The sequence below is a fragment of the Loxodonta africana genome, chromosome 2, assembly GCF_030014295.1.
Source record: "Loxodonta africana isolate mLoxAfr1 chromosome 2, mLoxAfr1.hap2, whole genome shotgun sequence".
Lineage (NCBI taxonomy): Eukaryota > Metazoa > Chordata > Mammalia > Proboscidea > Elephantidae > Loxodonta > Loxodonta africana.
Genome location: NC_087343.1, coordinates 64,365,038 through 64,378,857, shown reverse-complemented (window position 1 = coordinate 64,378,857; position 13,820 = coordinate 64,365,038). Strand labels below are relative to the sequence as shown.

Genomic DNA, 13,820 nt, shown 5'->3' with positions numbered 1-13,820 from the left:
AGCAGATTTGAGGGGCTGTGGTGTAGTAGGGTAGCTAGTTGGGGAGACATTGAGAATGAGATGACTCCGTGATCTCCAGGTAGAGCTATCTAGTGTGCAGTTGGATGTCTGCGTGGAGCTCCAATGACAATCTGGATTAGAATAATCGATTTGAGAGTATCAGTTAGGATTCAATGGCAAAGAATAGAAACTCCTCTAGCATTTTTGGGAGGGGACAGCTTTACTGAAGTATGATGAACAAACAGTAAAATCCCTCATTTAAGTGTATAGTTTCCTGAGTTTTGACAAATGTATACGATCAGGTAATCACCATCACAATCATGATATAAAATATTTCCATCATCCCCCAAAGTTCTGTATTGTCCTTTTATAGTCAATCCTCTTCCCCAAACCCCAGTGCCTAGCAAACACCCCCTCTAGCTTTTTACAAATGAATTACAAAAGCACTGGAAAGGCTGGAGAGGTAGGCTTGCAGATATGACTTCCAGAACAGCACTCCAAATAGTCCCAAGAAGATGGAGCGGTGTCAGGAGGTTGCCACTGAACCTGCAGAGTTCAACAATGCATGATGTGGCTGCAGTGCTGGGGACAGGAGATTGCCACCACCACCACTACTGCAGTTCTCCAGACACCATGGTGTCAGTGCATACTCAGGGACATTGCTGCTGATAACCCAACATTTCCACACCCCGGCTTGACTCAGGAGGAATTGATGGCTTTGAATTATGGTGTTGGTGAAGAATATTGAATATACCACTGACTGCCAAAAAAAATGAATAAATCTGTCTTGGAATAAGTACAGCCAGAATGCCTCTTAGAAGCGAGAATGGAGAGAGTTTATCTCACGTACTTTGGACACATTATCAGGAGAGACCAGTCCCTGGAGAAGGACATCATGCTTGGTAAAGTAGAGGGTCAGCTAAAAAGAGGAAGATCCTCAATGAGATAGGTCGACACAGTGGCTGCAACAAAGGGCTCAAACATAGCAATGATTGTGAGGATGGTGCAGGACTGGGTAATGTTTTTCTCTCTGTTGTACAAAGGGTTGCTATGAGTTGGAACCGACTTGACAGCACCCAACAACAACAACAGCTTTTCAATACGGGAGCAGTGGTGGTTCAGTGATGTTAAGGATGTGTCCCCCCAAAATGTGTTAACTTGGCTAGAAACAATGCTAGGCCATGATTCCCAATATTATGTGGTTGTCCTCCATTTTGTGATCTTTTGTAATTACCTATGTGTTTTAAACCCTAATCTCTATGATGTTAATGAGGCCAGATTAGAGGCAATTATGTTAATGAAGCAGGACACGATCTACAGGATTAGGTTGTATCTTGAGTCAATCCCTTTTGAGACATAAAAGAAATGAGCAGAGAGAAGGGGAACCTCATTACTATTACGAAACAAGAAGAGCCAGTAGCAGTGTGCTTCCTTTCGACCCAGGGTCCCTGTGCTGAGAAGCTCCTAGACCAGGGGAAGATTGATGACAAGAACCTTGCCCTCAGAGTGGACAGAGAAAGGCTTCCCCTGGAGCTGGTGCCCTGAATTTGGACTTCTAGCCTCCTAAATTGTAAGAGAATAAATTTCTGTTTGTAGAAATACTTGTGGTATTTGTGTTATAGCAGCACTAGATAACTAAGACAAATGGTAAAACTCTTGCCCACCATGCAGGGGACCGGGTCCAACTCTCAGCCAGTGCACCTCCTGCGCAGCTACCAAATCACTGACAGTTACCATCTGTCAGTGGAGACTTGCATGTTACTATGATGCTGAACAGATTTCAGTGGCACTTCCAGGCTAAGACAGACTAGGAAGAAAGGCCTAGTGATCTACTTCTGGAAAATCAGCCACTGGAAACCTTATGGGTCACAGTGGTTCAATCCTCAGCTGATCGTGAGGATGGTATAGAACCAGGAGGTATTTTGTTCTATTGTGCATGGAGTCACCATGAATAGGGGGCTGAGTCAAAAGCAGCTAACAACAAGAACAACAGCTTGTCAATACAACAATCAAAGCAATAGGAAAGTGGCCCCTGCTTAATTTCTGTCTTCCAAATACCTCACTGGAACATATCAGATTGCTGGAAGCTAATGTGTATTCAGAACCCTTGTGACAAGGTAGCCTAAGAATTGTAGTTTTACCATTTCAGGCTCCACAGTAGAGGCAAACTCTCTGAAAGGAAGTTCAAACGGATGCTGAGAAAAAATTCATCATGTCTACTTCTCCACAGCAAGAAAAAAAAGCAGCTGAAAACAAGAACATATGTAGCATTGGTGTAAGAGACAACCAGGGAGACAAAGAAGGAATGGCCTGAGAGTGAGAGAAAGAAGTAGGAGAGTGTGGCATCATGGAAACCAAGAAAGGAGAAATGTTTAGGAAAAGGGAAGTGGATATTGGTGAAAATGCTGTTGTCCAATGGCCATCAATTTTTGTAGTATGACACTTTTGCAGTGACAAAAATATTGTTTATCCCTGGTATCAGGCAAGATTTTTGTTGCAAGGGACAGAAGTTCAACTTAAAGTAATTTAAGCAAAAAATGAATTTATTGACTCTTGTAACTGTAAGTGCAGTGAGGGCAGATCTAGCCTCATGTGTAAGTAGTATCAGCTAAGTCTTTCTCTCCCTCTCTTGGTTTTTCTCACTCTCTGTATTGGCATTATTGTCATGCTGGCTCTTTTCCATGAAGGTAGGAGAAGATGGAATCTGGAAACTGGAGGCCTACATATTACTTACAGCTCGTGATCCCAAAGGGAGATCCTCTCTCTTTCAGTATCGGCACATCAAATCTTAGGCAAGAGAGGAACAATCTAGGTTGAGTCTCATACCTTTCAGGGAAACAATCACCTGCAGGCCACCGAGATAGAGTGCTCTGATTGGCCAGGCCTGGGTTACATGCCCACTCCTGCTAGTGGGAGGTGATGTGTTCAGCTATACCCCAAACGTGGAGAGGATACCACATGAGAATTACGGGACATTATGATTTCTGTTTCCAGAAAAGGGAGAAGGAATGCCAAGCAGGCAATTTCACCAGTGTCTGACAGTTCCACCTGAGAGTAATTCTACTTTTAGAATCTGTTGCTTGAAAAAAAAATATATACAATGACAGAGTCACTAAGAAGTTAATGACACTATAAGTGAATTTTTAAAATTTACTTGAACAGCTTCTAATACATTAAAAATTATATATATATGTATCAAATGATGCTTGAGGAGCTTATGATATTGAATCTCTTTCAATCACTCTGAGAACCAAAAAAATAAAACCCATTGCTGTCGAGTGGATTCTGACTCATAGTGATCCTGCCCCATAGGGTTTCCTAGGAGCAGCTGGTGGATTCCAACTGTTGACCTTTTGGTTAGCAGCTGAGCTCTGAAGTCAAGTTAATCCGAGAGTCCAAGGGTAGGCCATGCATCATTTCAGATGCTATTAAATAAAGAAATGCTCAGGAAATGTTACTAGCCTCACTTACCTCATGTACAGAGTGCTAGAATAAAATACTGTACCATCTGGGTGATATCACGACCAGTGAAGTAGCTGACCTAAGAACCAGACCAAAATGACCACGCCAGCGGAGCTGGGGATGAGGAAGCACATACATAGTATATAAATATAATAGAAGTATTTTCTTTTCTTTGTCTAATCTCTTCCTTTTCTGTTTCTCATCTTTTAGTGAGAAAGGCCTATACAGCAGCACATTATTAAACCTGGAAATGCATTTAAAATAACAACATGAAACGAGGAAAGGTATTTCTGTTTTATACACATCACATAAATATTTTAAAGTTCCTAAAGGTAGCTTCCTCTAGTAGACAGCTTAGAGACATGTGCCATAGGAAATGGGTTCTGGACCTGCCGAGGCCCCTGTGATGTGGTTGCTCAGTACGTTAGTTCCTCTGTCTACAAAATGGAGGCTGTTTGACTTGTCTTCTTTCGGCCTCGCAGGAACTGAACAGAGCCCACAGCACTGTTTCCCTCTCCACGGAAGAGAGATGCCTCCGTGGCACCCACCGGCTGTTCCTGAGTGGTCCCGAGGGCAGAGAATTGCATTAGGTGCCCTGTTTCCAGAATGATGGTTTTGTTATTGCCCTGCGCAAGCGTCTCCGTGCTCAGAGGGCTCCCTCTTCATTTTACCAGAGTGACGGGCTCCATGATTTCAGGGACGAGGTGGCCGGGCGGCTGGGGGTCTAGCTGCACCCTGCTGTGGGCCCCGTCCCCGCCGCCTGTCCCGCGAGGAGCCCTCCATCGCCGTGGGCTGTGGCAGCACCGCTGCTCCATGTGGGCCATTCGCAGGGGCCGGGACTTCCCAGCAAGGGCGAGCATCGCCCACTACGATGGAAACGCAGCTGCTGGAGATAGAAGCACCCAGTAATCCTCCCTGACTCTCTAGTTCCCTGAAAGCTCGTGTGCTGTAATCTGCTACTTTTTCTGTAAAGTAAGGAAAACAAGAAAAAACAAAACGAAACAAAACAGAGGACATCCTATAAAATCGAGGCTGTAGCATCAAGTATTTGCATAGCAGTGAGGTTTGAAATAGTTTTGAAACAGTAAACTTAGTCTCTTAGGCCCTTACCAAGGAGCTTCCGAGAATGCAGGGTTTTGTGTCTTGTTGGATGGTTGGAGGACTTGGACTAAAGCAATTTAATTTGCTTGCTAATGGAACCCAGTTTTGTTTTCCCTGTTGTAAGAGCTTAATGCATTTGTTATGTATTTTGTTACTTTGCCGTGTCAAATGTTAAATTTGATTTTAGAATAGTATGAAGTTGTTCTTTTTTTTGTCCTTCAACATGAGATTAAAACAATTTTTTTAAAAAGGAACATCTTTTTAAAGGTAATCAAAAGCTTGAGACTGGCGTGTAGTGTTTTCAGTTCTTAGTTTCTCTTGGCCAGAGTTATTGGATTTAAAAAAAAAAAAAGAAAACCCTGAGAATTGCAAAGAATTGTGAAAATTAGTGATTTTACTAAAAATGTATTTTTAGATCGAATTAACATTAGATTGGTGGGTACATTTGTTGGGTAGGTAGGCCAGCAGCATATATATATTTTTTTGTTTCCAATTTGGAGGGTACTTTGATATTTGTGGGTTCTGAGTTTTTATCTGACGTACAGAGACCCTATAGGAACGAGTAGAACTGCCCCATAGGGTTTCCAAGGAGTGGAACTGCAGGCCTTTTGGTCAGCAGCCAAACACTTAACCACTGCACCACCATGGCCGCTATGAGTCGGAATTGACTAGATGCAATGGGTTTGGTTTTTTAAGTTAGTATAGACCTCAGTATTTGAACTTGCAATTCATATTTTTATGAGGGAAATAAGACTATCTGTTGTGCGTTTCCTTTTGTTTTCAGCATATTTTACTTTGTAATTGCAGAAGTAGAAAAGTAATGACCTACAAATAAGTAATTTACTTACTTAGCAAGGTTTCTTTCTGATCACGTTATGGTAGCTTTTATTAAATTCTCAAGTAAGGTAATTACTGCGTGGAAGTCCCCAGCTTAAAGCAAACACTTCATTAAGTTCAAGATAATTTAAAAACACAACCAGTTTTTGCCTGCCTTCGTGATCTCTCCTCTCTCTCTTTGTCTTATCTGCCTGTAGGAGGGCAGTAACCTCTATACCTACCTCAGGCCCACACTACAGAAATCCCACATTAGAATGAAGTTGTGAAAATTGCCATAAGACAATGGTGACATTTCACCCGGGTGTGACATTACCATCCCCCGCTTCCTTTTCTATTTACTTAATGGCACACAACAGTAGGCAGTTTGCTGGGTTGAAATGTTGATAGACTTCTAGTGGTTTTTTGTTTTGTTTGCTTTTTTAGCTGAATGCCAAAATTGTCATCAGGAAGCTTTTCCAAAATCCCCTTTGTTATCCAGAGAGAAAACAATGGCAATGTTTTGACAGTATGATTATCTTTGGTTGTCCCTGGCAAGTGGGAGGCTATGTATCATTAGGAATTTTCTGATTAGTTTCTTAAACTGTAAGGATTCTAGTGCACAAGAAGAAACAACTCAGGTGAGCTGGTCACTGGCACTACCTAAGGAAAAGACTTTCCTTTGGGGCAGCAGGTTTTCCAAGAGCTCCTGGTAATCTTACCTGACTCTAGATGGAGGTTTCAAGCACAGATTTCTCTTCTATGTAGTCAGTGAAAATAACCACGCTGGCTTTAGATCAGGGGAGGGAAAGGGGAGGAGTGCAGAAATTCAGTTTTACTTTACAAACCTCTATTTGCCTTTTCCTTTACTGTTTTGGGTTGATCATTGGCTGGCAAGCCCCAGTGCGGTGGGCTTCCTGCAGATACCATCTGTCCTTACTGGTACCTCCTGCCCTTGCTGACACTTCCTGCATGGTGGGTAGTGCCTTGTTAGTTGTAGAAAAGTGGTTCTCAAGGGCGGCCTGGTACCACCGTGGTCTGTGGACCAGACTTGGATGCATTCATGATGTATAAATGCTGCAATGACGGTATTTTTGCTTCATTTTATTATTCACTGTTGCTGCATGTAAGTACATAATGGGAGAGAGGATTCTGAGGATGGGAGCTGGAGGAAACCATCTAAAGTCAGGCGGCATTGGAAGAAGCATACCAGACAGTTGCTTGCTTGGTGCTTGGTGCCACTTTTTGCCTCTTCCATGTCTGTGCCCTCTAAGGGCCAGCTACCGTCCTCTACTCTCTGCCTCATTACGGAGTATGTACCCAGAGATATGCTATATCTATGCCTTACAATGTCCTAACTACACAGTTCAAGTCACCACATACCTTATTGCCTCTTTGGACTCATCTACTCCTTTCTCCCCTGCTCACTGCTGCCCTAGCTACCATGGTTTGCTTCAAACACACCAGGACACTTACAGGCCTTGTTCCGTACCACCTCCAGCCTTTAATCAAATGTCTTTCTAAAGAAACTTTTTCCTGGTCATTCTATCTAAAATTGCAGTCACCACCCATACACTTCAGTTTTTTTTTTTTTTTTTTGCAGAAAGCACAATTTAACAATATATGTTTTATTCATGACTCTCTTATTTTGCTTATATTTTATTTATTAAGTTATTATCTGCCTTCCCCCTCTAGAATATATGGTAAATGAATGTAGGAATTTTTGTCTTTTTGCTTACTGGTCTATGACTCATGTATTACTAATTTCCCTTGGCACTAGTAGGTATTCAATAAATACTTGTTGAAAGAAAGAATGAATGGATAAAAGCCCCATATTTGCTCCAACTGTTTCTTAATCTAAGTTTGCATGCACAGTAACAAAAGTACTGTAAGAACTTACTGCATTCAAACTTGGGGTCAATATTCAGCAGGCTCATTTTACTTATGAAGCCGTTTGGAATGAGCAGTAGTCCTAGGTCTATGCTGATCACACGGAAACAAGATCGGATCATTGCTTGATGAAATACCAAGCTGGGCTTGTCCTAGAACTTTTTTCGGATGCTCCGTGTGATAACTTTGTCCAAATCTCAAAATCTCATTTCTAGCACATCTCTGAATATTTGTAAAGCATGGAAATAGCTTGTTGAAAAGAGTAGAGATTACTGAGTGCCTTCTGTATAGCCGTCACTTCTTATACGTGATCTGGGGTCCCTGGATGGTGCAAATATTTACACTAACTGGAAGGCTGGAGGTCTGAACCCCCCAGAGGTGCTTCGGAAGAAAGGCCTGGCCACCTGCTTCTGAAAGGTCACAGCCTTGAAAACCCTATGAAGCACAGTCCTACCCTGAAACACATGGGGCCACCATAAGTCAGAATCTGTTCTACGGCAACTGGTTTTTAGTTTTATCCGTGGTCTAATTTAATTCTTGTAAAAATCCTATGTAAAATACTTCACTCTTCCTATTTGAACAGATATTCAAAATATCTTTGTAGCTATTCAAAATTTCACTAATAATGACAGGAGAATAAGGTCTTGCCAATTTATGCTGTAAAATAAAGATTTCTGTAAGAAAACAAACAAATGGCAGAATTGGACCACCTCCCATTTTTTTCATCCGCTGTGGGCTGAATGTTCTTCCTAACGCAGAGCTCTGTCATGCCGTGCACCTGCTAAGAGTTTGCACTGGTGTCCTACTGGATCAAGTCCAATCTCTTAAATTAGCCCTCGAATCTCCACATAGTCTCATTTCAATTCAATGATTCTAGATTATTTCCCTCCACTCCCTATAACAAATCCTCTGCTTTAGTTGAGATGGCTTTCTTTTCATTCTTTTCTGCCTTCCTCCTTAACTGCCTGCCAACCTTCCTCCACTGTACAACTGCTTACTAGTTGCTGTCCTGTCTCCAGTGACTTCATGTCTATTTTTCCCATGCTGTTCTTTTCCGGCATGAATGTTATTCCCTTTCTTTTCTACCTATCTATACACGTACCTACTTTTTAAGATCCAGCTAAAGACTATAAACTTTGTATTTTTATGTCCCTAGCCTACAACAGGAAACCTTGGGGCGTAGTGGTTAAGTGCTATGGCTGCTGTCCAAGAGGTCAGCGGTTCAGATCCACCAGGTGCTTTTTGGAAACTCTGTGGGGCACTTCTACTCTGTCATATATGAGTCAGAATTGACTTGACGGCAATGGGTTTGATTTTGGTTTTAGCCTACAACAATCTCTCTCATTTTTTCTTTCCTTAATTACTTTTGAATTTGTTAGCTGTACCACACAATTTATTAAGCTCTAATTATAGACTGCAGTGTTCTATAATTGTTTCTAGTGTCGAACTTGTTCTCTGAACAAGATTGTAAGTGCTTAAAGACATTTATATCTTCATATGTTTTTTTCTCCCTACAACACTTTCCACAATAGATGTTGCATCTATAGAAGATGCTCAACAAATATTTGGCTTTTTATCCTGAGTCCTGCTAGAAAACATGGCATCATTTTAGGGTAAAATGTGGCTTATCCAATAGTAGTTCCTTCCAAACTAATATCAGCTCCATTCATCTTGTGTGCAGACATATTTCAGGAAAGTCGCTGGGAGATTTTGCCTCCATTTCATTAACTCTGAAATTTGAATACCGGCTTCGATATTGTAAAATGTTTGTATAAAGTACTTTTGAGAACTTTGGGTGAAAGGCATTGTGTAAGTGCAAAGTATTCATGTTCAAAGAGCAAAATGAAAATGCTAGTATTTAGAAATCTGAGAAGAAATCATGGGAGACTTTGGATGTATGATGAGGCCAAAGAATTCGTTATTCTATTTCTAGGGCACTAGGGAAGATAATCACCTCGATGGCAATGGGTTTAGTGTTTTTGGTTTAGGGAAGGTAAGTAAAATATTAATTAACTGCTAACTGAAAGGTTGGGGGTTCAAGTCTACTCAGACGTGCCTTGGAAGAAAGGCCTGGTGATCTATTTCTGGAAAGTCAGCCACTGAAAACCTTGTGGAGTACAGTTCTACTCTGACGCACGTGGGAACTACATGAGTCTGAGTCAATCTGAGAGGCAAAAAAAAAAAAAAAATTCCTTTTTTTAAAAGAAGATAGGGAAAGCTGTTCTTTGAAGCCTTTGGATATTTTGTTTTTTCTGCACAAGCCACCTAAATACTTTGCTGTTTCCTTGCAGTAGATGTCTATAGTATTAAAGATAATCTGGAAAGGATTTGAACTTCTGAGGCAGTGTTAAGCACTTATTAACATAAGATGAGAGAGCCAGGGCAGAAGAGACGACTGATCTGCCGGTGATTTCAAATTAGGTGTTAAACTGCAAATCCTTCTATTTGGTGAGATGAATCTGACCAAGTGCCCAGAGCCACTGAGTGTGTTTTGGCAGAAGGAAAAGAAGCTGAGAGGGGCTTCTTTTGAATGGAGAAATCAACATTGCCTCAAGAAACACTTGGACATATTTTCAGAATCATACAGAATCATATCACGTTTGGAGATACTCCATTAGGGACATGGATTGAATATGCGCAGTTTCTCCAGTTTTTGCAGTGAAGGGCATTGAAAGCTCCCATCTTGCACTGCCTTTTTAGGGGGCTTTGCAGAATACTCTGGAGGTTGGAGGAGTCTACATTCTCCAGCATTAGAAGCTTTTCCTTTTCCCTCCTCTGAATGCGAGCTAAGACTCAGTGGACAATGGGCAGGTCAGACTGAGAGCACTTTCAGATTTTGTGGTGCCAGAATCTAGAAATAAGATCTAACCCAAGGGGAGGGACAGGTGACACTGTCAGAGACAAAAGGACATTTTGCCAGTTTGCAAGCAGAACACAGTGTTCCAAGAGAAGGGTGACAAGTGGTAGGTGGCACAGCCAAGCAAGCTGTCACTGTGAAAGGTCCTGCAAAGGTTCACAGGTGGCACCCCATGGACAGGCAGAGCACAGCATGACAGAGCCTGATGGTGGGCTGACTGTGGCGCTCCAGGAAGGGCAGCAGGCATGCAGCTGGCCTAGGAAGGTCTGGCAGCCTGCAGCAGGGCTCTGCCCACTGAGCTGGGGATCAGAATTGTAGGGTTAGAGAGCTGTCAGGGAGGAACCTGGGAGAAAAGGAAGGGGGGGGGGGATAAGACAATGACCAGCTGTTAACGATGAGGCACAAAGTGACCACAGACCCACCATAAATAATAATAATAATAAATACAGGGAACATTTATTGATACTTACTACATGTTTTCTACTACATCTAATAAGTGGCACAGTGGGGATTTGAGCCCAAACATTGCTGGCTCAAAAGTCTGTGTGCTTAACCTCCAAGCTGTCTCACCTCTAGTCGCTAGAAAAAATAGTTGCCATGGAGTCGACTCTGATTCATGGTGACTCCATGTGTGCCAGAGTAGAACTGTGCTTCATAGTATTTTCAATGACTGATTTTTCAGAATTAAATCACTGAGTGTTTCTTCTGATGTGCTTCAGGGTGGACTCAACCTTCAACCTTTTGGTTAGCAGCTGAGTGTGTTAAGTGTACTACCCAGAACTCCCAAATGCTAGATGTTGTTGTTGTTAGTTACCATCAAGTCATTTCTGACTCATGACCAACATGTGTGAGAGCTACACCATAGAGTTTTCAAGGTTGTGATCTTTTGGGAGCAAATCCTAGGCCTGTCTTCTGAGATGCCTCCGGGTGGGTTTGAACTGCCAATCTTTTAGATAGTAGTTGAGAAGTTAACCATTTGCACAACCCAGGGACTCCCTCAATTGCTAGAAGGAACCCAAAATCAGACTAGTCCATACAGGAAAGGGCAAAGCTTTGAACTAGACAGATAATGGGTCTGAATCTCACCTCTACTGCTTATAACTTGTGCCACTTTGGAAAAGTTATTTATCTTAGGCTCTGTTTTATCATCTGTAGGATGTGAAAATGTCACCTATTCACACAAATTTTGATTTTGAATTTTGAAGACTAAGTTAAATAATAGATATACAGGCATGGCCTACTGGAACCTGCCCAGCCCCTCCCCTTCAGCTGAACCTGCCCTGCTGCACCATAGCTGAATGACTGGCCCTGCCCATTGGGCAAATTGGGGAAAAGTATCGTGGCTATAGACAAGCAGACAACAAAGAATGCACAACCTGCCTGCTCAGACATAACAAAACAAAACAAAAAAAAAACAGGATGAAACAAATAAATCTACAATTAAGAAACAAAGAAAATAACTACTGAATGTTCCAAAGGCAGCAGACAATATCAAAACATATAAAAAAAACAGGACAGGATGGGTCCAGTAGGCATCCAAAATAAAATATCAGATGACTTTCCAGTAGAAGAAAAGGGACTAGAACTACCTGACAGGGAATTCAAATCTCTAATATTCAGAGCAATCCAAAAGTTGAAGCAAAAAGCAGACAAACATGAGGAAAATATACGCAAATTTTTGGAAAAGGCAGACAAATTCATGGAAAATACAGACAAAGGAAATGGAACAATTCAGGGAAGTAATACAAGAACAAGATGCCAAAATAAATCCACAATTAGAAATCATACGAAAACAGCAATTAGAAATCTAAAAGATTAACAACAAGATTTCAGAAATGGACAGTGTCATAGAAGGGCTGAGGAGCAGGTTCGAAATAATGGAAGACAGAATCAGTGAAATTGAACACAAACACTTGGCTACAACTCTGAGGAAAAAATCAGAAAAAAGAATGGAGAAAAATGAAGGAACCCTGAGAATTATGTGGGATAAAATCAAAAGCAAAAATTTGCAAGTGATCAGAGTTCCAGAACAGGGAGAAAAAACAGAAAACACAGAGTATCGTTGAAGAACTGCTGACAGAAAACTTCCCTAATATCATGAATGATGAAAAGCTGACCATCCAAGAAGCTCAACGAACCCCATATAGGATAGACCCCAAAAGAAAAACACCAAGGCGTATCATAATCACACTCGTTAAAACCAAAGACAAAGAAAAAATCCTGCAAGCAGCTCGAGAAAAACAAAAAGTCACATGCAGAGGAGAAACAATAAGACTAAGCTCTAGTTATTCAGCAGAAACCATGCAGGCAAGAAGGCAATGGGATGACTTATATAAAACTTTGAAAGACAAAAATTGCCAACCAAGAATAATATATTCTGCAAAACTTTCATTCAAATATGATGGTGAAATTAGGTCATTTCCAGATAAACAGAAATTAAGGGAATATGTAAAAACCAAACCAAACGTACAAGAATTATTAAAGGGAGTCCTTCAGTCTGAGAAAAAACAGCATCATACCACTGCCTGAATCTAGGATGCAAGATTGTACCAGCCAGATACCAACCTAAGAAATGAACTCTCAAGGACTATCCAAAACCAAAACACTTGCAACAGGGAAACAGAGAGGTTAATCTGTAAATGACAACAACATCAGAACAATAAAAGAGGGTATAAACAGTATAGGTATAGAACTTTCTAATGGAGAGGAAGGTAAGGTGATACCAAGTAATAATAGACTGGATCAAACCTAGGAAGATAAGAGTAAATTTCAAGGTGACCACAAAGAAAGTTGACAAACCTACTCATCAAAATAAAGAAAAACATAAAGTCTCAATAAAAACAAAATCTACAAAAACAAAAGAAATGAAAAAGAAAGCAACAAACAAAAGGAACTCAGCACAGGAGAGTAAGAGGAACAAAGAAAATGTTGGATAAATTTGTGAAGCATCTCATAACATGGATGCATCTGGAAGACATTCTGCTGAGTGAAATAAGTTAATCACGAAAGGACAAACATTGTATGAGACCACTACTGTAAAAACTTATGAAAAGATTTACATACAAAAAGAAACAATATTTGATGGTTATGAAAGAGGTGAGAGGTGGGGATGGAGAAACACTTAACAGACAAAAGATGAGCGGTAACTTTGGTGAAGGGTACGACAGTACACAGTACTGGGGAAGCCAGCACAACCTGGACAAGGCAAGGCCATGTAACTCCATAAAAGAAAAAAAAAATTTTTTTTTTTTCTTCATAGACACCTCCAAACTCCCTGAAGGACCAAATTGTTGGGCTGAGGGCTATGGGCACCATGGTCTCAGGGAACATCTAGCTCAACTGGCATAACAGAGTTTATAAAGAAAATGTTCTACGCACTACTTTGGTGACTAAGGTCTGGGGTCTTAAAATCCTGTGAGCGGCCATCTAAGATACTCTACTGGTCTTACCCCTTTGGGAGCAAAGAAGAATAAGAAAAATAAAGACAAAAGAGAAAGATTAGTCCAAAGGACTAATGGGCCACATCTACCATGGCCTCCACCAGGCTGAGTCCAGTACAACAAGATGGTGCCAAGCTGCCACCACTGACTGCTCTGACAGGGATCACAATAGAGGCCCCTGGACAGAGCTGGAGAAAAATGTAGAAAAAAATGCTAAGTCAAAAAGAAAGACTAGACTTCTGGCCTGACAGAGATTG

At 41.2% G+C, this 13,820-nt stretch overlaps 1 protein-coding gene across 4 annotated transcripts in view; it reads left to right on the top strand.

Annotated features, from left to right (window-relative positions):
* Nucleotides 1-13,820, top strand: part of PDE4D (phosphodiesterase 4D) — a 1,416,439-nt gene that overhangs the window by 50,693 nt on the left and 1,351,926 nt on the right. Inside the window, exon 1 of one of the 4 annotated variants that reach the window (XM_064272242.1) lies at nt 739-1,570. The exons of the other annotated variants lie outside the window; for them this stretch is intronic. The gene's annotated coding sequence lies outside the window, so the exon portion shown is untranslated. Of the gene's footprint in view, nt 1-738; nt 1,571-13,820 lie in introns of those variants that run through there. 4 annotated transcript variants of the gene reach the window in all.